At 32.6% G+C, this 24,807-nt stretch overlaps 1 long non-coding RNA gene across 1 annotated transcript in view; it reads right to left on the bottom strand.

Annotated features, from left to right (window-relative positions):
* The window catches only part of LOC117692166 (uncharacterized), an 82,612-nt gene extending 59,659 nt beyond the window's left edge, over window positions 1-22,953 (bottom strand). Inside the window, exon 1 of the long non-coding RNA XR_010709006.1 lies at window positions 22,934-22,953. This is a non-coding gene — a long non-coding RNA (uncharacterized lncRNA). The remainder of the gene's footprint in view (window positions 1-22,933) is intronic.
* Between the last annotated feature and the right edge of the window lie 1,854 nt (window positions 22,954-24,807).

Raw genomic sequence — 24,807 nt, 5'->3', positions numbered from 1 at the left:
GATTTCAGTTGGTTGTTGTTATACTCATGGTTATATTATTTTTTATATAAATAATATAGTGAATTAATAAAAAAGAATCAAGCCTTATCCCAGCATCTGAAAGTGTCTAAAGATTTACAATGTATATTAAGCATATTTATCATTCTGCAGACATATTGGGGCATATCCACTGTACCTTGTCCCAGTATTCTATATATATATTTGAAGTTTACACGAACATTGAAGTTAATTTCCATGTATTGTTTCGTTCAATTAATATGTAAGATTCTGCCTCATATCATCTACAATGCATTTAATTGTCACATTTTTTGGTTTCTGAAACCTCTTATATATGCCGCTTTCATATCAACTGTTTTTCTCTAAAATTTCATTATGTTAAGAATTGTATAGGCATTTATTCTACTTTCATTAATATAAAATGTTATGAACAACTTGAACTATGCACATTCAGTGGTAAAGTATAACATGCGTACTTTCGGGTACATGTACTATGAATTGGAAAACTGATCCACCACATATATTCATAACCTCAAAGCAAAACAAAATACGATATGCGCATGCTTAGTACTCAGCGGAGATGTCTAAGTTTTTCGACATTTAAACCCTAACTTACGCCTCTTTCAGAAACGCAACCTAGACCCGACTAAATATTGGCGTAACTTGGTTAGTCGGACTAACTTAGGCCCAAATTTACGCCTTTTTGAGAAACGGGCCCCAGTAGTCAAGAGCTGGCGCAACTCAGATTAGAAACATCTTCTCGTAGGTGTAAAATCATATCGATTTGTTTGAATGCATTTTAAAATATGGCCCTCTTATGCTCGTTAGTCGGAATTTTTGTTTTATTCTTAAATGTAGTACATGTAAATACATTGAATAGCACTCCAAGATACTTACAAGATGTTGTATAATCAAGACGACCCACTACCTTCCGATGCAAAATACGTGATCAATTCTCTTTCGCGGATGCTTACGAAAATGTACTACTTTAGATTTGAGAGAAATAATCCATAGCCGCCATTTTCTTCACCAATCAAAAACAACATCGAGCAATTCGTCATTATTATCCTCGTTTTCCGCAATCAGTGCAATATCTGCGTACAGAAGGACGTTCAATTTATTAAGGCCAATTGGAACCCCACCAGTTGCAATCAGCATGGCGAGGTCGTTGATAAACTTGGCAGTGTTGGAGAGAGATTATATCCTTATATTTACATCATCCAGTGTCTTTGTCTGTGATAACACTACGTATCGATTTTGTACTATATAACCCATAATACAAATGACGCCAAATTGAGGCGCCGGCGGGGTTTGCTTATTTATAGTTAAAGATTTAATTGTACGATGGCTTAAAATTATATAAATATAAGTAATAAGGAATCATTCTTTGAATATTATGAGGTGATAATTTCGGTCGGGGTGTGATCAAATCTATCATAAAGCCCTTCGGGCTTTATTGGATTTGATCACGCCCCGACCAAAATTATCACCTCATAATACTCAAAGAATGATTCCTTATTCCTTATGTCAAACGCATGGGGCCCGTTTCTCAAAAAGGCCTAAATCTCGGCCTTAGTTAGTCCGACTAACAAAGTTACGCCAATATTTATTCGGGTCTAAGTTGCGTTTCTGAAAGAGGCGTAAGTTAGGGTTTAAATGTCGAAAAACTTAGACATCTCCGCTGAGTACTAAGCATGCGCATATCGTATTTTGTTTTGCTTTGAGGCTATGATTATATGTGGTGGATCAATTTTCCAATTCATACTACATGTAGTACCCGAACGTACGCATGTTATACTTTACCACTGAATGTGCATAGTTCAAGCTGTTCATGACATTTAATATTAATTAAAGTAGAACAAATGCCTATACACTTCTTAACATAATGAAAGTTTAGAGAAAAACGGTTGATATGAAAGCGACATATACATGTACATGTATAAGAGGTTTCAGAAACCAAATATGTGACAATTAAATGCATTGTAGATGATATTGAGGCACACTCTTACATATTAATTGAACGAAACAATACAAAGGAATTAACTTCAATGTTCGTGTAAACTTCAAATATATATAGAATACAGGGACAAGGTACAGTGGATATGCCCCAATGCGTCTGCAGAATGAAACGTATGCTTCATAGAAACTGTAGACCTTTAGACATTTTCAGATGCTGGGATAAGGCTTGATTCTTTTTATCAATCACTATATTATTTATAGAAAATAATATGACCATGATTATAACAGCAACCAACTGAAATCGAAAATATCTACTGTATAAATAATATTACATGAACCTTGTCCATCCTCTGTTCCAATATTGAAAGAATGTAGACAATGACATGGAAACGATTCTTGATTTTCTGCGATTCAAATGATAATAGTTTTGAAAGATATTAATAGTCAACAATTAACAAGACAGGAATTATCAACATTTGAGGCCGGGGTCTCCCCAACTCCCTTTCCTGTTTTTGGCGATTGTTTTGTTTTGGGTTTTTTTCGGGGAGGGGGGGGGGTGAAAGTAATATACACCATACACAGGGAATAATTCGCCCCGTTTAATTTTCAATCATTTCACCCTCGTTGTCAGCGGGCGAATTTATGTTGATTTTCAATATCTCAATATGTAATATTAATTAATTTAAGTATCAGCTGTGACTGGGCGTAGTCACGACAGAGTGAAACTGCAAGTGTAGAAGGACGGAAATTACACGGGACCCAAATAACCCTGTATACAATATCTTGATTAAAATAAAAATATAAAAGCAGTTATCTAAGAACACCCATCCTATCTAAAGAACGTTTTATAAATAAAAGGTTTTTACAAGTTTAAGGAAAAAGGCATCTAAAAAATCACCTATCCCCTTCCGGATTAGACATTTTTTATCTTTGCGGTTTTAACAAGTGCATCATAGTGTGAGTTTTACTTTTTTCCCTATCTGCTTTGGGTTATTGGGGTGTGGGTGTATACAATTGTTTAAATAATTAGTATGACAAATGCAAGCTAGTTAAATTTGTAAATAATGCACACTGTTGTAAAACTGCTAAAACAACGCTTTTGTATTGCAAGTTGACAACTAAGAAAGAAAAAAAATCCCTTGATATACATACATCTTAAATATGATGAAACAAAACTATCATGAATTCAAGTAATTAAAGATCAATTCAGTTAAATGAGTACAGATAAACAATGCATATGAATATGCACGAAGGTCATTGATAGTACATGTGCCCCATACCTATTTTGAAAGAATAACGATCGAAGTTTAATATGAACGCAATTGATCACTTCATCCTAGACTTAATAAGATGAATGTATTTGATTTCCAAAAATTCAAGGTGTGCATGTGAAATTTTAGAATCTTCGAGAACCTTGACAGACGCTTGTCAATAAATCTAAAATTGATGCACACTCTGCCCGCTTCTAAAACATACTTTTAAGTAATATTTTAACAAACAAATATTGATTGTATCTAAATGCAAGTTCATAAACATTCCAAAATACATGTGTACATGTAGCTTTCATACGGTTTTGTAAAGATACTAGGAGTAAAAAAATGAGAATGCATACGTGTTGGAAAGTTTTCAGTAATATACATGTAGGTAAAGAACAAACAACCACACACAAGGACAACGTACAACTGTAAACGTTTTGAGTTGCTCCTATTTATAATTTTTAAATCAGTTTCGTTTTACAGGTTCAAACTTGATTAGAAACATTAAATTCTATTTTATGCTTACTGAGTATTGATTTAAAAATCAATAATCTATTCGTACTTACATGTATATACATCTATCTTGTAGGGGAATACATGTTAAATTTAGAAACATAGCATCTTTTTAATTACTGTGTTTTTATCATTTATCGGGGTATACCCAATCTTCATACTTAAGGTAAATTTCATTAACGAGTAGTAATGTATATTACATACGATCAATAATATTCTAGTCAGGGTGAGCCCATTATTTATCAAATTGATTTAATCTTAATTTATTTAGAAATAGAAACAGTTATCAAACAATATGTATTTTTAAAGTTATACGCACATGTACAAATATTTAAATAAATGTGAATGTTTTCCTTAATAACACATATAACAAACCAAAAAATAAAATTCTCTGTTTATTTTGCCTTGAAAACAAAACACTCGCAATTTTTGTGCACAGACTAAGGACTTACGCCTACCCATTAGCAGGCGTAGATTTAAACCCAAATTTAGTCCCGACTAAGTTTCCGCCTTTTTGTGAAACGCAACTTAGTCTGGTTTTGAGGTTTAGTCCCTGATTTAGTCCGGACTAAGCTTACGCCTGGACGTAGGCCTTTTTGAGAAACGGGCCCCTGATCTACATTCAAACCAGTCTGTGTAATGATCGCCTAGGCGAACCCATGACTCAGTGTCACAATACAGAGAATTTAACGCCTGCTAAAATTGGCCATCCACTCCGTTTTTTAAGTAAAGAAATCCATCATATAAAAATAAAAAACGAAGAGTTTCTTATTTTAATATTGTTCACAGTAAACAGGTGATCCAAGCATGATCTTTCGCTCCGAAATCCGTTCTGCTCATCGACTAGTAAGTTTTTGCTCTCTATGTGGGTGAAAGGCCTTTTGTTTAAAATAGAACCGTAAATTTCAGCAACGATAGAGAGAAGATTTATTCCACGGTCATTTAATGGAAAAAGTGGGTCAGTGGACGAGTATTTAAGTATGGGGCGTATAATAGCTTTGCGCCATATTGAAGGTATTATCCCGGACTCAAAGAACAACATAGACATTTTTGCTAGCGCTCTCGAGCGCAAGCAACTACGTTAGTCTTTTTCACTGGAATACGCATGCTCGACTCCATAGGGGGGGGGGGGGATTCTGGGAATATTGCACTATTTTAGATAAACTGTACCATTTGAGTTTCGTTTTATCATCTTCACATGAAGTTTTGTGTTTTATTGTAAATCTCAAAAAGTAACAGTAGCTTAGGTCTTATAAAGCAAAGTGTAATTTTAAATATTATAATAAATAGTTAGCTTTAACTTAAATTCCTCCAAGCTTGGAAAACATTCCGAGCTTGCCGGAAAAGCCCGAGAAGATACGATTGTTACAAAACAGTACCAATAGTTCTGAATATTTTCACCTCGAAATTGAAATTAAAGTAGATACATAATGATTAAGGCACAGTTAATGAGCTATGACATTGCCGATGTGAAGCCCAATCTATAAAAAAATCACAATTCTAAATTGAGACCCCACTCCAGCACAATTCCAGTAGGGCGTTGCTAAAACGCGGAACGGAAAACGAAACGGAAAGCGGAACGGAATACGGAAAATGATATGTAACATTATTTACTCGATAGAAGTGTAAAACAAGCTATAAACGAATTACTTAATGTAATTTTTTAATATTGTTAAAACTGTTATTAATATTCAATTTTATTTATTTAGAAAATGTATGATTTTCTCATAATTAACATTATATGCTTTGACCACTAGTCCCAGTTTATCAAACTGAACTCAACAACATATCCAGCGCTCTATTCGGATTAAGTTGCAGGACTGTACAATCACGTAGGTAAACGTAAAGAAACTGTCATACCTAAAATACTAGGAATAAGTAATCTTAAACGGTAGAAGATGTAGACAACGAACGGCGATATCAGAAGAAAGAAAAGAGACTTTGCAGGACATCTAGAGCGTTAATGACCCAACAAAATGATTCTGTTTTCGATTAAATGATCTTTAAAATGGTGATACGAAAAGGTTAGCAAACAGATGCTGCAACAAAACCTCTCTTGAAAATGATGGTGGATGTTGTTCGTCGGTCACGTTTTTGATATCAATATCTATTAATGAATGTTTTGAATAGTATGGATCACTAAAAGTTCAACGTTTGAATTTTAAAAAAAAAGTTTAATAAAATCCCAAGCAAGGTTCGAAGTCATGAAAAACACAACCAAACACGAGTTGTGCTAACTGTTCTACACTATTATTCCAACAATATTACAAATGGAAAAAAAATAAGAAGTTATTTTAATAGCTTATTTAATCACAATGTGTGTACATTTCATTTTCCGTTTTGTACTTTAGTAAGCAAATTGAATGCAATGATATAGTTCATGGCCATTCGTAAGAATGATATCAAATAATTAAGCTACTGTTTGATAATTATCATTCATAAAAATATGAATAAAAGATAAAGAGTACATATTTGGGTCCAGTCTATACGATATTCAAGCATTAAACGTTATACGCAGCACTGTTAAGGCTTACTATGAAAATATCAGCGGATTTAAACGTTCATAAAAAGATGCATCCTATATTTCAAAATATTTATGTAAAGTTATTTTGTCATGATATAAATGTAATATTAAATGAAACAGTATAGTAAATGCTACTTTTATGACACTAAGTATGGTCCCCTGAATTGATAGTCACGTGACAGTTGTTGATGATTCTCCCGAATGGAGGTCATAAACAAATTTCAATATTATTTGAATTAAGAACTTAAATGATAATTAAATGCTACTTTTCTTATAGATTCTGAAAAGTGCTGCCGCTTTGTAAAGAGTTCATCTTTTATCAGAATAAATATCAAATGAGCTCCGGTTGGAATTTATATGACCTTCGCTTAATAATAGATTTCATCGAAGCAGCAGCACTTTTTAATAAATCAAACATTCCCTGTAGTGTAATCTGGTAATTCAATGAGACCTTTAGTGGTGACAGTGGAAGTATGAAGGATTTGAAATTGCAACCTTTTCAATATTGATCTATGTGTATCCTTAAAAAGTAACTTAAATATTTTTCCAGATATTTTGATTAAAATAATCTGTACTGTCATGCCGTTTTGCTAAAGTGTTGATAAGTTCTCTTTTTTTACTAATTACGTACATCCCTACTTTTACAAAATATAGTTATAGTACCCGGAATTAGGGGACCAACTTCTTGTTTGAATTCAGTTTGGTTTGTCCTTGAAATATACTCCAAGAAACAGTTTTGACATTCAGATCAAGGGGTTTTTCAAAGCTTATAAAGTTCTCTAAGGATTAAAAAAAATCATTAAGAAAATTAAAGCAACCTTTGAAGTAACTGTCGCAAACATTAGCAATTTTCACAAATGATCACCGGGCCAACACTGCAAAATGGAGAAGGACCTTAAGGAGTAGGAGTAGCCATAACCAGCTTTTAAAGGGTTCTTTATAACGGTCATTTAGCTCACCGTAACTTTGAGGTCGACGTATGTCAAACTTACTTTTTTATTAAGCCACAAATCCATACTTGTATTCAACCAAAGTAAATGACCCACATGCTTTTATCTCTCGCTCTCAGAATTTATGCCCCTTACTGAACCATACACCTTTTAAATACCGAAAATATGTTGCTATTATGAAAAAAAATACATTAAAACCAATGCATTAAAGGCAAGTTTCAATGCTGTTTGACTTTCCATGAATAGTTTTTTAAGAAAAGGTCTGTAATTGTGTTTTTTTACAAATACCAATTTTATATAGTACACAGCAAAACTTTTTTTCACTTAGTTTAACATATTTAAATGCATGACGCATACTATGAATAAACATTTAACTCTAAGGTATGTAGTTCTTTGACAGATTGCAAATAAGCTTATATTTTAAGCCCACATTTCCTTTGATGTTTTTTCTCTAGCCTGAGTGCCCCCCCCCCCCTTTTTTTCTTTTTAGCTCACCTGAGCTGAAAGCTCAAGTGAGCTTTTCTGATCACATTTTGTCTGTTGTCCGTCTGTCCGTCTGTTCGTAAACTTTTCACATTTTCAACATCTTCTCAAGAACTACTGGGCCAATTTCAACCAAACTTGGCACAAACTATCTTTAGGCAAAGGGAATTAAAAAAAAAAAAGAAATGAAGGGCCACGCCCTTTTTCCAGGGGAGATAATTAGAAATAAATGAAAAATGTTGAGAAATTTTAAAAAAAATCTTCTTCTCAAGAACTTTTTACCCAGGTAAGCTGAAACTTATGTGGAAGCATCCTCAGGTAGTGTAGATTTAAAGTTGTGAAAATTATGACCTCCGGGTGTAGAGTGGGGCCACAATGGAGGGTCGATGTTTTACATAGAAATATATAGGGTAAATCTTTAAAAATCTTCGTATCAAAACCTAATCATCCAGAAAAGCTGAAACTTGTATGAAAGCATTCTCAGGTAGTGTAGATTCAAAGCTGTGAAAATCATGACCCCCCGGGGTAGGATGGGGCCACAATGGGGGATCGAAGATTAACATAGGAATATATAGAGTAAATCTTTAAAAATCTTCTTTTCATTAACTAATCAGCCAGGAGAGCTGAAACTTGTATGGAAGCATTTTCAGGTAGTGTGGATTTAAAGTTGTGAAAATCATGATCCCCGAGGGTAGGGTGAGGCCACAATAGGGGGGGGGGGGGGCGAAGTTAAACATAGGAATATATTGAGTAAATCTTTAAAAATCGTCTTCTCATAAACTCATCAGCCAGAAAAGCTGAAACTTGTGTGAAAGCATCCTCAGGTAATGTACGCGGGTATGATAAGGCAACTCACAGTGATCAAATTCCTCCGATATGACGTCACAATAAGCAGCATGATGTCATATTTTACTCAGAAACATGTCGATTTTAACTTTATCTCTGGTTTATATTATAAAAATTACAGACATAAAATATCACTAGAAACTCTTCTAACTGAATATATCTTCGATTTCTCTCTATTACGTATAATTATCATTGATGACGTCACAAGCATGTTTAAAAGAGAAGATCATGTCGGGAGACAAATTATCGGAATGCAGTGTAAACAATGCCGAAATAAGACTAATTTAATACAGATACCTAAGATTTAGATGAGTGTCAGTTCGAATATAATCAGGATAATACAGGCATGGATATTTTGTTTAATCAGCGAGTGTTATAAGGTAAGCGGATCGACATTTATATGGCTTGACCAGCCTTTCCTCTGTCAGTGTGTACAAAAAATGGCAAAAGTGTAACACTACCCTGGATATTAGGAAAAATGATTTTGGTAAATATCAACGGTATATGACCTAAACTACATGAAAAGTGCTGCTAGAATCCTGTGCTTTGTTGTTTTAAACGAAAAATACGTAGTATTTTCAATGAAAGTTTAGAAGTTGAGAGGGTTTCCGATAAATATTTATAATATTTATTTTATGCGATGTACAATAGGATTCTAGCAGTAATACTAATAAACATGAACTAATTTCCAATCGAATTATTGTAGAAAACATACAAATGAACTTCGGGGTAGTGTTACACTTTTTGATTTTTTGTTAAGGTAAAAAAGTGATCTATTTTTAACTGTCACGTGATACCATGGCACGGCAGCTTCAAAGATTGAGTCGATTCCGAAGTAGAAAAATAATATCTTTGTGAACTCTTTCACTTGGTATTAATATCCAGCGCTGTTTTCATAAAAATAAACATTTTTTAAATTGATCATAATTTTGACGGTCATTAAACTATGAGTTGCCTTAACCTACCCGCGTAGATTCAAAGTTGTGAAAATCATGACTCCTGGGGTAGGGTTGGGCTACAATGGAGGGCGGATGTTTTACATAGGAATATATAGAGTAAATCTTTAAAAATCTTCGTCTCAAAAACTTATCAGCTAGGAAAGCTGAAACTTGTGTGGAAGCATCCTCAGGTAATGTAGATTCAAAGTTGTGAAAATAATGATCCCCGGGGGTAGGGTGGGGCCACAACGGGGGAATCAAAGTTTTACATAGGAATATATAGAGTAAATTTTTAAAAATCTTCTTCTCATAAACAAATTAGCCAGGAAAGCTGAAACTTGTGTGGAAGCATCATCAGGGAGTGTAAATTCAAAGTTGTGAAAATAATGACACTCTCGGGAGTAAGGTGGGGCCACAATGGGTTTTACATAGGAATATATAGAGTAAATCTTTAAAAATCTTCTTCTCAGAAACTAATCAGCAAGGAAAGCTGAAACTTGAGTGGAAGCATCCTCAGGGAGTGAAGATTCAAAGTTAAGAAAATAATGACACCCTTGGGAGTAGGATGGGGCCACAATGGGTTTTTCATAGGAATATGTAGAGTAAATCTATAAAAATCTTCTTCTCAGAAACTAATCAGCCAGACGATTCTTTATAATTGTTAAGACTTTGGCCCCAGGACAATTCTCCAGCCTCACAAGAAGGTTCAGAGTTTGATGTAGGTTTATATCCCATATATGAACAATTGTTAAGGGTCTTTTTGAGAACTGCAATACTCAACATGTGATTTAACTATTAAAGCATCCTGTTAGAAAGGGGACTAATGATTATAAACATAAAAATATCCGATGGAAAAATGGATTTTATTTATACAGGATCTACATGCATTATTGTACATTGTCCAGATAGTTTGTATTATGAATCCATTAAGCTGATTTTATCATACCTAGTGTTCCTCAGGTGAGCGATGTAGCCCATGGGCCTCTTGTTTAAAGGATAATGTCAGTAAACTGAATTATCTAATATCACTTACAGATCGTGTTTAGATACCGAAACTGAAATGATATTCACAATTGCTATCCAATACTCAAAATTTTAGACATTTCCTCAGTTAATGTTACAAAATTAATGACGCCTATTTCAAACAATTGTATATAAATATACATGCATTGACACGAACGGGAAGATGGTATAATAATCCTTTTCTCCGAGTGGTGCCTCTTAAATAGTTTCACGCCGTTCCGCGTAGAGCATCCAATTGACTTATATGTCAAATGGATTATGATCAGGAAATAACGCATAAATCAAAACGTTGTTTATTAAAGTAAATCTGTGCATCGTTTTAAAAAATTAAAAGATGCATTTATTTTGCATAGTCATGTGCATTATTTTAGACAATTCCTACTGTGCTCGGGCATCTAGGCCATTGCGTTGCCAGAGGTAATGTAAAACATTTTTAACATTTTGTTATGTCAATTAAAGTCATTCCTTTATACATATATAATGGTATTGGAACAGAATAAATCTGTTTAAACAGATTGTGTTGCAGCATATAGTTAACTTTCTGAAGCGATTGTTTGAAGCTTGATTGACCGAAATAAAACGCATGCAAGCAACGTACTTATAACTAAGATTCTAGAATGTGGTAAAACGGACAGAAGAAAAATATTTTGAAATAGGGACGTTATATTACCTGTACATGTAGGAATTTCCGATAAAACCTCGTCAATCACATTCAATATTTCTAGATCAAATTAAATTGACGGGGCATACTAGTAGAACGAACTTAACACGAGGAGTTATTTATTTATAAGAAAATTATCCTTTACTGAAATCGAATGATTTGTTGTTTTATTTTTGTACTTTTTTCAGATTTTTAAAAATGATTTGTCAATATGAATAAACTTTTATTTTGTTTTTTTTTAATCTATCACGTACAATTTTTAACTGCAAAAATACAGTCTTAGAAAAACAAAAGTAGGACTGTTAAAAGGACTGCGAACAATAGCATCGCTTAGCCGCCTAACTAAAAGTCTTTTTTTGATAATTGTCAAATCAAATTTATTTTTTATAATAATGTAAACATTAATGTATATTTTCATGAAATATAAAATATTTGATCAAACAAAGAGATATAACTTTGTATTTTGGGGTAAAATACACATGTAGCTCATCTCATAATAGAAAGAAACGGAAAACGGGTTTATTAACCCTCCCCCAACCCCGTAAAACAAAAGTTCCTTTTCAGGGGTTTTATATATATTATTATTTAGCACATTTATACTCAAGGGTTTGTTGTTTCACGGGGGGTAATATATGTCTACAGACTAAAATGCATTACAAAAAAGTACATTTCAATTGTAATTTTTCAAAAAATAATTAACAAATATGAATTAAAATTAAAATTTACTTTGATATCTAACGAAAACAAGTGATTATTAAGTTTTTATGCACATATCGGCCACTAAATAATATTTTCTTCACTCATAGAAACCGATTTCAATGAAAAAAGCAAAACTTTTGTTTAAAAATTAATAATTTGACTACAGATTTTATTTAGATATAAATTAATAAGGATTTGATTGTGTATACTTTTTAGTAGATAACTTTGCTTTTGAATACTAGACAGATATTCCGAAATATCTGGATGTAAAATGTAGGCGGGAAACGGGCGTTAGCGTTCACAGTTCTTATAGTTGTGTATGCTCAATTTCTGTTGATTAAGGGTTCACCCCTTGCCAACGAATTAAAATTGCATATAACCTGACTTCTTACATCATTCATAATAGTTTATTCACTACGTGCACACTAACTTGTAAAAATATGTATATATACAACAAGTCATTAAGGTATTGAGTGTTTTAAGAATCTCAAGAAAAAAAGTTGAAAATAAATCCTTATTCATTTTCTGAGAGTTAGATAAAACCATGTACAATTTATTATCAAGTATACATGTATGAAAAAATGTCTGACCAATGTCATTTTTGAAATGCGATATATTGATTATGATCTTATTTCACAAACTTGTCGATTTCAGGCAATTTTCCTCCGTTTCTTAAAAAAGAAAAATATTGAACACATGCATGGCTGCTCCTAAACAATATTTCACTTTGACTTACAACTTAACAAAGATATTTTAAATGATGGTAAAATATTGTTGTTCTCTACATTTACGATTGCTTACTATACCAAGCAATCATTGTTTTTCATTTTTGAGAAATTAATTGAACTTTCCATTTAACTGATGTCACACATGCACAAAAAATAAACAATGTTGACAGACAGGTAAATTGTTGTAATTGTTTTATCATAATATAAGTATGATTTAGTGATCTAGAAAAATATTGTAAAAAGGGTGTAAAAATATAAAACGTTATTGAATATAGTTCTGTTAGTGAAATGACAGTGTAAATTAAAACAAACCTCATTCAATCAAAGCAAACGAGGATTTCATGAATATTTTAGTATAGAGTCAATTATATTGTTTTAATTACAGAACTCCACAGAACATACATGGCTGTTGTGTTGGATATGAATGGATTCCTAACATGGACAATTGTGTCGGTATGAATTATGCTTTTCTAAGCTTTAATACAAGCTAACAAAACAATTTATAATACCAGCAAAATAAGAATTGGATTCTAAACATAAATATATCTCAGATACATTGTGTCCAGATAGTGCTAAATACAAAGCACAACAGTGAGGTAGTCAAAACCATCAAGCCGCCAAGCTTCCATACAAAAGTGCTTTTTACAATACGCAATCATGAATACATGTTGTACAACACGACAGATAAGTTTTTGCTAAAACGAAAACTTTACACAGCATACTATTGCGCTAACTCAATTTTATACAACCTATCGTTGCGTTAACACAACTTTACACAACGTATCTCCGCAACATGCCATTGCGCTAACACAACGAAACCGTTAAATGCGCGACGAGTTATGTGAAGTTGTGTATGCGCAACGACTTATTGAATAACGATGACAACAGATATTCCAACACAAAAATTGGTTTTTACAATGAATCCTACGGACACCATACAGAACAAATAAATTTTTTTCTTTAAGAATGCAGTCCAGGCTACACAGGGCACAGATGTTCATTAAAATGTCCTTATCCAGGATATGGAAAAGAATGTCAGAAAGTGTGTGACTGTATTACAGAGTTGTGTGATTTTGTCTCTGGATGTATAAGCAGTGAGTATGTCATTTGCTTTTAACTATTAAATTTCTTGTTTAAAAGCAACACACACAATTATATCAGAAAGATTATGCTGAAAAAAGACCAGTTTGTAAAATTGTTGTTTCAGTTTGGCGCAAAACTTTTATTTGTCACATGCGTCCATCGCTGTGCCTTTTAGCGAACATTTGAGCAAGTTTCAATTTATGTGCAGCATGTAGTTATAGGGGAACATGAATTGTAAAATTCATGTCACTAACTTTAATTTATTTAACAATGTACAATTAAGGCAAACATTTTTTTCAGTCCTTTTATTGAATGAAATTTTAGAAGACAAACTAAAACACTATAAAACACTATATCTTCTCTGTTGAGTTAAAAAAAATTCCCTCTTTTTTCAGGTTATAAAAATAAAAGTATGATTGAGCTTTTCAACCCTTTTGGGACTGTTTGTTAAAATGCAAAAATTGCATATTATTTGAGAAATGTTTTTAGAAGTTATGTTTAATAATGCTTCAATTTTCGAAAAGACTACTTTAAAAATGATTTTGTTTATTGATTTTAAAAAACTTAAATGATTCATAGAAAAAATAGATAAATCAAATTGTGTTTTCTATTTTGCGCGGATCGTTTCTTTTCGCCACAATTCTAAAAAACCAAAAAAAGTTTATATTTTATGTATCATTCATCTATCTTGATCTCACGTTTATACATGTATACAATAATAGTTTCAAAAACTCTCTACAAAAAACTAATATAACTAGAGCAAAGCTCGTTGCAAAGCAACGAGTGGGTTTTTCGTTAATGTCGAAAGTAAAGCTAAAATTTTCTATAAGAAGCAGAGTTCTTAAAGCAATAAACATAAGTAAATAAAACAAAAAGAAAAAAAATCGAATTATTTTTGGTACGAGTTCACAAAATCCGCATGATTCTAAGTACGAATTAACAAAAAACATTATCAATTTCAAGAACGACTTAGCAAATACAAATCCGAATGTGTAAAGGTACGATTTAACAATTATCGATTCTTTTTTAAATTCGAGTTCATTTAATCTTGAACATAACACTATTTTCTTTACCAAGAATGTGGAATCAAAAATTCCGGAAAAGTCAATTTCTAACACCTGTATCTCTGTAATGCATCGGCCGATTTTAAAACAGATTTCAGTTTAAATAAACTTAATAAACTCTTATTTTTGCTTTTATGATTAATAACAAATTATCGCTTTAAAAAAGGTTACTATAAAAAGACTTTGTAGCCCTCCCTGCTCCTAATCTAAGGGGTCAGCCCCTTTTTCTTGATATCAAATGAAAGTTCTCAGATATATAAACATATTTTGTTCAACAAGTGTTCACGAATTGTTAACCGTTTTTAAAAATTTTTCGCTGGTGGCCCCAGTAAGGAGTTGAAGGGTCGGCCCCTAAAACACAGTTGTTCCGATATCTCTATAACGGTTAACAATTCGTGAACACTTGTTGAACAAAATATGTTTATATATGCAAGACCTTTAATTTGATATCAAGAAAAAGGGGCTGACCCCTCAAATTAGGGGCCAGGAGGGCTACAAAGTCTTTTTATACTAACCCTTTTTTAGAGCGATAATGTGTTATTGATCATAAAAGCAAAAATAAAAGCTTATTAAGTTTAATGTAAAACTTAAATCCGATTTAAAATCGGCCGATGCATTACAGAGATATGGGTGTTCAAAAAATGACTTCTCTGGAAATTTTGATTCCACATTCTTGGAAAAGAAAATAGTGTTATGTTCAGAGTTTAATTAACTCGTACCTAAAATAATTCGATAATTGTTAAATCGTACTTTAACACATTCGGATTTGTATTTGCTAAGTCGTTCTTGAAATTGATAATGTTATTGCTAATTCGTACCTAGAATCATTCGGATTTTGTGAACTCGTACCAAAAATAATTTTTTTTTCTTTTTGTTTTATTTAGGGTGATTTCACCATGCATCGGACACCTTTCGATTTTTCCCTTTGTTCACGCATCAAATATCGTCCAAATATAAATAAAACTTGTTTTAAAAGCTACAGGTTTTCCCCTTGCTTAATTAATGCAGAAAAAAATGTGGAATTGTTAAAAATGTAGAAAATAAAGCAAATTATTGAAGTGTTGAACTATTTCACCATGGATCGGACAATATTTACCAAGCATCGGACAGCTATAGCAGTACAGTAGAGATTAAAAATAACAACATTTTCTGGTTTTAATGCAAAAATACAAAGGTTCGGACAAATTAATTTATTCAAATGCTAATCATATTTCTTTTAATGTAAATCCTCAAATCTACATATAAGAATTTAGACTAGTGCTTCTGTTTAAAGGAATATTTATCATAAGGGGTTCTTTATCGTGCCAGCTCCTACAGAATTTTGGACTAAAAAGGCGGTGTCCGTAAAACTCGATTTTAAGTGGTCCGGGGAAAATGTTTGTATCAATTATTTTTTAGATTTTTATTTTACTTCACATTTAAAGTATATCACAAGGAATGGGCACATAATCTCCGTTTTATTAGAAGAAATCATGCAGTGAAAACTGTCCGATGCATGGTTAATTTGTGTCCGATCCATAGTGAAATGAACATATGGTGCAAAAATGACCTTGACATTAATTGTTCAAATTTCTTGGACCTATTTTAATCAAATTTTGTTTCAAAATTTACTTCTTTCTAATTATTTTATGCAGAGAGTGCATTTTCACTAATTCACAATCAAACGCACAGCATTCAAATAACGCTTTAGTGTAAAATCTTCGTAACTAAATTTTCAATAATGGCGTATTTGACGTCATTTTACGATGCCTATATTGCGATTTCTTTGACAATGTGACTGTCAAATTCTTAATTATGATAAAGTTCATTTGTTGTAATTCAGGAATATACGAAACAACACATGAGCGCATGCACATTTATTTGTATATTTATAAACAAAGCTGTCCGATCCAAGGTATGTGTCCGATGCATGGTTAATTCACCCTACTTATGTTTATTGGTTTAAGAACTCTGCTTCTTAGAGAGAGTTTTAGCTTTACTTTCGACATTATCGGAAGACCCACTTGTTGCTTTGCAACGAGTTTTGCTCTAGTTATTATTTTATATTTTTCCTCTGACATTTTTCGAGATCTATAATTCAAAAACTATTTGGTCGATTTTCACCAAATTAACAGGACTGATAGAACATAGAAAGTATTTGCGATTATAAAATTTTTAGCCGATGACGTCACTTCCGGTTTGAGATTTTGAAGATTTTGTGAGTTTTTAAGGACCATTTTGTCCACGTAACTAAAGGGTTTAGAAACGTGACACTTTCAGAAATATGTAGATGGATGTCTGTAGATAATCCTCTGTATTTGACATTGTGGAAAACGCGCACGGCGCCGAAGCTCGCCCGAGGTCGAAAATTAGCACCAAAAGTTTTGGCAAAATTTTAACACGTTTTGCAAAATATCTTTTAACCTGTACAATGAACATTTTTGCTTCTCTAATAAATGACAAATTATTGCTCAGTAAAGAGTTAATATTTAAAGACTTTAGAGCCCTCCTGGCCCCTAATTAAAGGGGCCAGCCCCTTTTTATTAAAACAAAACAAAAGCTCGTGTAAATCTTTACAACTTTTGCATTACATGTTTTAACAAATTATCTACAGGTTAAAAGATATTTTGCAAAACGTGTTAAAATTTTGCCAAAAGTTTTGGTGCCAATTTTTGACCTCAGGCGAGCTTCGGCGCCGTGCGCATTTTCCACAATGTCAAATACAGAGGATCATTAACAGACATCCATCTACATATCCCTGAAAGTTTCACGTTTCTATACCCTTTAGTTTCGGAGGAGTTACGTGGACAAAATGGTCCTTAAAAATTCACAAAATCTTCAAAATCTCAAACCGGAAGTGACGTCATCAGCTCAAAATTTTGTATTCGCAAGCACGTTTTATGTTCTATTAGTCCTGTAAATTTGGTGAAAATCGACCAAATCGTTTTTGAGTTATAGCTCTCGAAAAATGTCAGAGGAAAAATATAAAATTATAATAAAAAGAAACCGTAGAATAACAAGAGGGTCTTCCGTTGGAAATAAATTACACAATTAAAATCATATGAAATGCAAATCAATCGAGTATAGTTATTGGCCAAAATTGACTGCTCAAGATTTCCTGGGGGATATTAAGCGAAATACTCCCCACTTTTCAAAGAACGTAATTAATCAAGTTTTAGGTTACGTTTCAAAGGACAAACTTTATAAGAAAATGATCAAAACGTTGAGGAATACATGTATCTTTAAAGAGGGAAACAGTCAGAAAATAGTTTTATCTTTCATGCCACTGGATTATTGATTATCATAAAACTAAATTTTGTTAATGATCATATGATAAACAATTTAATATTTTTTCAAAAAACTTGAAAAAACTCATGTTACCACTAGAGTCTATGGTGTCATACATTTTACTAATAGTATTAAGTGAAAACTGACTAGAACGCAATTCATATATAGGCTTGGGGCGAATTACATTGTAAAGTAATGCATTACATTACCATTACTTCATGAATTTGGGCACTGAATTACCATTACAATTACTTAATTGTCATGAATAATGCATTAAATTAACATTACATGGGTAAAGTAATGCATTATCATTACGGTTACGTTGTGAATAGTAAATACGTTTTAAAACAGAAAATCTTAATAAAGAGGTTTTGCAAATTTTTCAAATATAAAACAAACTTACACATATCTACAGGTTCATGTTTATTATCAGGTTTAAATTTAATGACGTATACAAGATTCATTCTCTTTTTGGTCAAGATATTATTATCTAATGGCATAGACGACATAAGTAAATAGACATTTAAAGACATTTGGCATGGTACAATTTAAGGTATGAAACAGAGGTGCAGAAGTATAACAGAAAACAAACTTTGGACACTTAGGAATTGTATTAATTCATAAACATAAGGTTTTCTTAATATATTTCAATTGAATTTTGATTCTTTATATACTGCATGAGGACACTTTAATGCAAAAGATTGCTGTTGCACTTCTGTTGTGATTTTCAAGTTCCTAAAGTTCATGGCTGGACAGTGTATTCATTTTTGCTTCTAAAGATGTACGTAGGTCCTCTATTCTATTGGAACACAGCCAATAAAAGGAGATTGGGGTCATATAACAATAGGTGGTTTCGATACTTAGAATATCCCGAGGGCATAGCATGTTGTTGACACAATCTTCACAGTAAATAAATAATTTAAGTACAAATTAAACTAATTTGAGTAATTTTAAAAAATGATTCTAAACCCTTTGTAACAACAGTTATTAAATCATCAAAATTAAAAAAAAAAACATGGATAAATAAGCATAGTAATGTAAAGGAATGCCATTTATAGACCAGATTTTATAAAAGTAATGCATTACATTACCTTTACTTGTGATGCTAAATTTGTGGCATTACATCAATTAGCTTTGGTCTTTTTCATTTTGTGAATTTATATTTTACAAGAATCACGAATAATGACTGCTGTAAACAAGGAAACAACCGTTACCAGTTTAACATTACCTAGTTACAATCAACAATCAAATCATACAAGTAAAGGTAAAGAAGAGGTTACTTCAACAGTTCAAGAAAATCATAAAACATACGGTGGGGAAAACTTGAATCAAGGTCTTGAAAACCGGATACAAACAAACTGGCAATTGATGATAATTATATTAGCAGTGCTTATAGTGCTCACATCTGTATATTTGGGAAAATGTGTTCAACGTTATTGGATATCTAGAACTCATCGAGTTAGAATCAGCAACACAACACCAACCATACCTTTGGGTGAAATACACCAAACCGAGAACTCCTACAACAGAGTTCAAAACAGAGATTACGAGGAACCCAAACGATATCAAACAACTGCAGGCGACGCTATAGGTCAAAACAGCGATACCTTAAATCACGAAAATAGTACAGAATATATGGAAGCAGTATCATGTAGCTCTGAGAATGAACCGAGGTCCAAAATGTTGCTGAATTGGATAAACACAAACAAAAAAGATCAATACGAAAACAAATCGGATACTGAAGAACTAAACGATTTATATATTACTCCATGCATGTAAAAATGTGTTTCATAAAATAATGCTCTTCATATCTACTTTTTCTATTGGTTTTATAGTTTTGACTGACGTTTTGCTGAGTGTGTGTGTATCCTCACGATTTTGTCGTTAAAGCTAACATGAATTCCTAAATACGCATTGTTTCCCTTTTATTTCTAACTACCACCATATTATTTGTTGATTTTTATTATTTTGCTCATCGCTAAACACCCCTATATAAGGCAAAGAGCACTATTCATGCTTCACTGCATTGTGTTGGATGAGTGCCGCCGGGGTTTTCAAAAAGATGCAGACGTGTTTTGCAATTTGTATGAACGACACAAGTAAGGCAGCACTATCTGTGCAAAATAATACGGATACCTTGGAGATTCTTTCAAATAATAAATATATTTTGTATTTCATTGATTGTTTTATTGATTGTTGTTTCCCTTATAATTTATTATAAACAGTTTACTACAATGCGTAGTTCTTGCATTTAAAGTCCGTGCAACCTGAATGCCTCGATCGGAAAGCAACTGACCGTAACTTTCTCAACCGGTATATATACACAATTGACAGTAGAGGAGCGATCAGAACTAATATCACACCGTACATTTCATTCAAGTACCGTGTGATACATTCAAAATTGTTTGTTTACCTGGCAGCAGACGTTAACCGAGGAAAGAAATGTTCTTTATTATCAATCATAAACAAATATTAATCTCATAATATTTGGTTTAAAGTAGAATTACATAGTCTTGTTTTTTAAAAACCATTGTAACATGAATCATTTTGAGCCATTTTCTAATGCAATTTTGGGGCAAAAATGAACACTTTGAGGTTTGGACACTTAGCAAACTAAAACAGCGTGTGCTATCGAAATAATACAATATCAGAATAGTAGCCTGTTATCTAAGCTTTAAATTGATATTTGCAAAAGTTTCTATAATTCATTCCTGTAGCAGCTATTTTAATTTAAGCTACTAACCCTTGAAGAAAAATGATACGTTTAAAGTCATTTGTCCTTGCTACAATGATCCATTTAAAAGTTGTATGATGATACATTCAATAGTTGTTATGATTAAACTTTAATGAAATAGTTCTGTTTTACAGAGATAAATATTAATTTTCGGTGTTTTTGACAAATTGCACAATTGCTGGTGATTTTTCTTAAATATCTGATTTTTTTTTCATTTTGAATAAATACCTCTGTTGGACGACCTGCTTGTATTATTTTGCGGAATATATCTTTGGTGGAAAATCAAATAAACAAAAATGTCTAGTAAATAAACTTATTGTACGATTGTAATGGCAAAACAATTAGCCAATACTACATGTACTTAAATAATTTTTTAAATGAAATCATGATAATATTAATTTTAAATACACGTATGGTTGGTATTAAGAATTAAAAACACAAGATTTATTTTTATAAATGAAAACTTATTCATCTATCAGCTAATTCATTTAATATGATAAATTCATAAAAGTTATAGTGTACGTAAGTGTTATGGTTTTTTTTAAGTAAATGCTATTTAACAGCGTTTTTCTTGAAACTACAAAGATATAATATTTCAAAATATTATTTATCGAAGATCTGGTTTGCCATGCTTGTAATTGTACCAGTTGTTAGTTGTTCTAATGTTTTAACCGAGCAATCAATACTTAGCGTGTAGGATGATTCACAAGTGTGTGACTGTCAGTCAATATATCGGGTTTCGATAGCTCAGTGGTTAGAGCGCTGGCACGATACGCAAGAGGCCCTATATGTAGCTGGATTTGAGTACCGGTTAGGACTTGACTTTTCACCAACTATTAAATTTGGCGCACAAAGTACAAATCCCACAGTCACTCCCTAGAACATGTTTCACAATATTTCCTTAACTCTAAGAATTCCACTTGATAATTCGAGGACAAATTTCTAACAAGAGGGGAGTATGTCACTGGGATAACAAGTGTGTGACTGTTAGTCAATATATCGGGTCTTAATCGTTCAGTGGTTAGAGCAATACGCCAGAGGCCCTGAGTTCGAGTATCGGTTGAGATTTGACCTTTCACCACCTTTTACATATTTCCAATTGAAAAGTACTGTCACAACTGACCTGTTGTGATGGGTTCTTTTAACATTTACCCCTTATGAAATCATATGGATGACTCTTGTTTTCCAATAAACAACAACAATATGAAAAAATAAACAATAAATTTATCTACATATGTACAAAGAAATTATTAATCATAGTTCTCAACGGGCCTCCATAATCTTGTGCATAGTCCACATCTTTCTACCACGCTCCACCACTTTCCACCATGTTCCACCACGATCCACCACGCTCCACCACGATCCACCAAAAGCCACCCTGTCCCCTAAGGTTAACAATAACTTAAGAATTATAAAATTGGTCACTGAGTTGTGGCAATAAAAATACAAAAAATGTAGGCAATCAGGTCTCGCAACGCCAGCGTCAACAAAATCCACACAGGCTACATGTTCCCTAGATCACACAGCAGGGGAGACACAAGAGACACACCCAAGTTCACACAGCAAGGGCTTAACATACACGAAAATACTGCTCGGCGTCCAGACCTCTGCTCCCCAAAGTCAGCCCACACCCCATATATATAGTCATCAAAACTAACCAAACAAGTTTTACTACTCTAGATACTAAATATAGCGACATCCGGCAACACCCCTCATAAGCTTCTACGTAAACCTGCCAAACAGGTTCGAAGAGAATCCCAATCTAAACATAGTAACATCGAGAACGGAACAACCCAGTGACAAATAAAGCGTAAATAAATGAACGATAACTTAGATCTACATGTATAAACGATAACTCTTACATTAAATATAGTAGACAAATATAGAACCAATTATAATAAAAAAAAATATCATTGGCATAATGTCTATTGTGACAAGTACTTACTTACAAAAATAAGATAACTTTTAATTGTTTTACTGCAATCCGTGCGTTTAAATGTAATTAAAAAGTATTCATCGACCAATTCATTCGTTGTTTCGTTGGCTACAAACACAATCAACATCACATTCCTGTTTTGACCAATGCTATATCTAAATGTTTATTCGAATCTTCTGTAATCTTAAAAAATTAAAAGCTTTGTTTTATACTGTAAAATCTTAAATTATATTGATTTTAAATTATTATTTAGAAGTACATGCACATTTTACCTTCTGCAGTTGTAAGTTTTATAGAATGTTATGTTGCAAATAAGAAAAAAACCCGGATACTTCACTGCATTCATGATAAAATTAATTTCCTTAAACCATTGATTTATCATGTAAATTCTATAACCATCACCAGAAAAAAAGAAAACAGAAAGCATGAATCTGTGTGGAAACGAGGAAAAATCTTTAAATACCCAACTTTCAGTTAAGAAGTTTTACTCCACCAATTGATGATTTATACAGAAGACACGTGCACTAAATCACAATAATGTTATACTGTGGTTTCCTTAATTTTCGTGGGTATAAATTTTCGTGGATTTTTCTAAAAACCACAGTTTTAAGGGTACGTAATTTCGTGGCCAATGATCCAATCAATACAAAATGTTCGTTGAAATTGAACTTCAATGAACATTTAATTTCGTGGATCAACTTAACAACGAAATCCACGAAAATTGATATTCAATGTACGTACAAAAGATAAAAATTAATGAAACCAGAACAATACGGGAAGACTATGATTGACAGCTATTACGGCTGTATTTCATACTTTGTACATTATGTTTAAATGCTCCAAACGAATTGATTAGAGTACAAAACGAACGCAACATGTAGTGGTGAATACGAGTAGTAGAAAAGTGGGTGTTGCGTTCAAAACATTTGATAGAAACAAACTTTCAAATGTTTAACGGGATACAGTTTTCGTTTGAGATCCTCTAAATTCCATGAATTATGTAATACAGATGTTAGATTGTTTGTCCTTTAGGCATCACACAGTTCTATGACGTATCTTTTTGATGTCTGTTTAACAACGTGTACAGTTGTTGCCCCCCCCCCCCCCCCCCAAAAAAAAAAGAAATATCTAAACATTTTTGTCCTCAGCTTCATGTATAGTATCATTGTATTCTCGACAACTCATTTTATCGGCATTCCGTGACTTGAACCACATATACACATATTATATCGTAACGGATTGACGACCTTTAATGTGAGTTTTTATCAACATGTAGCTAAATGATGCCTAGTTTAAAATAACACAAAGCATACCATTAAAATATTAAATATAGTTTTGATGAATTAAAAAACTGAAAAAACTGATGTCTTAGGATTCTACTTGCTCTGTTGTGTGCACTGAGAGAAAGGACTAAGTGCGGTTTTATGCAATTTTTGCCCCCCAAAATCAAAGTTTTAGAAAGAGCTTAAAAATAAGGTGAAAGATAGTTAAAATCATATTGAAAATAAAGGTGTAAAAGGTTATCACCACAGTGACGTCATAATGTAGAAATGACGTCATGAATATTGCATTATTTTGATAAATTGATGTTTTGTAGCAAAATATGGGTGTTTTCCGATGGTTTTTCGACTGAGAAACATCGAGCGCAGGCTTGCTCAAGTACCATTTTTTAGTATAATATGTATAACTATCTGAAGAAAAACATATGTTAAAATCGCACTTGAGCAGACCTGCGCTCTATACTTCCGAATGCAAAATATAGAGCAAAAATGAGAATATCTTCATTTGTTTGCAAATTTGCGGGAATTAGGTCATTTAAGTGACGTCATAGATAAACAGCGAGTGAGCAATGATGACTAAAATCAAGATTAAAGTTATAGGCATCCTCTTTACAATGATTTGGGAAGATTTCATTTTCATACGATACTATTTAAAAATTGGTTGAAATCGGGGGCAGATATTTGACCATACCGCACATAGTCCTTTCTGATATTAAAATGATGATTATTTGCACAAAGTCAACATGCTTTGAATATTGTAATTAATTGCAAAAACTACCTAAGTACTTTGCTAAAGGATAGATAAGTTACACTTAATTAAGCGTAAAATAAGGCATCTGACACTAGACCACAGGTAAATATTTGAT

Source organism: Magallana gigas, chromosome 9 (genome assembly GCF_963853765.1).
Source record: "Magallana gigas chromosome 9, xbMagGiga1.1, whole genome shotgun sequence".
Taxonomy (NCBI): Eukaryota; Metazoa; Mollusca; class Bivalvia; order Ostreida; family Ostreidae; genus Magallana; species Magallana gigas.
This window is presented reverse-complemented; position numbering and strand designations above follow the sequence as displayed.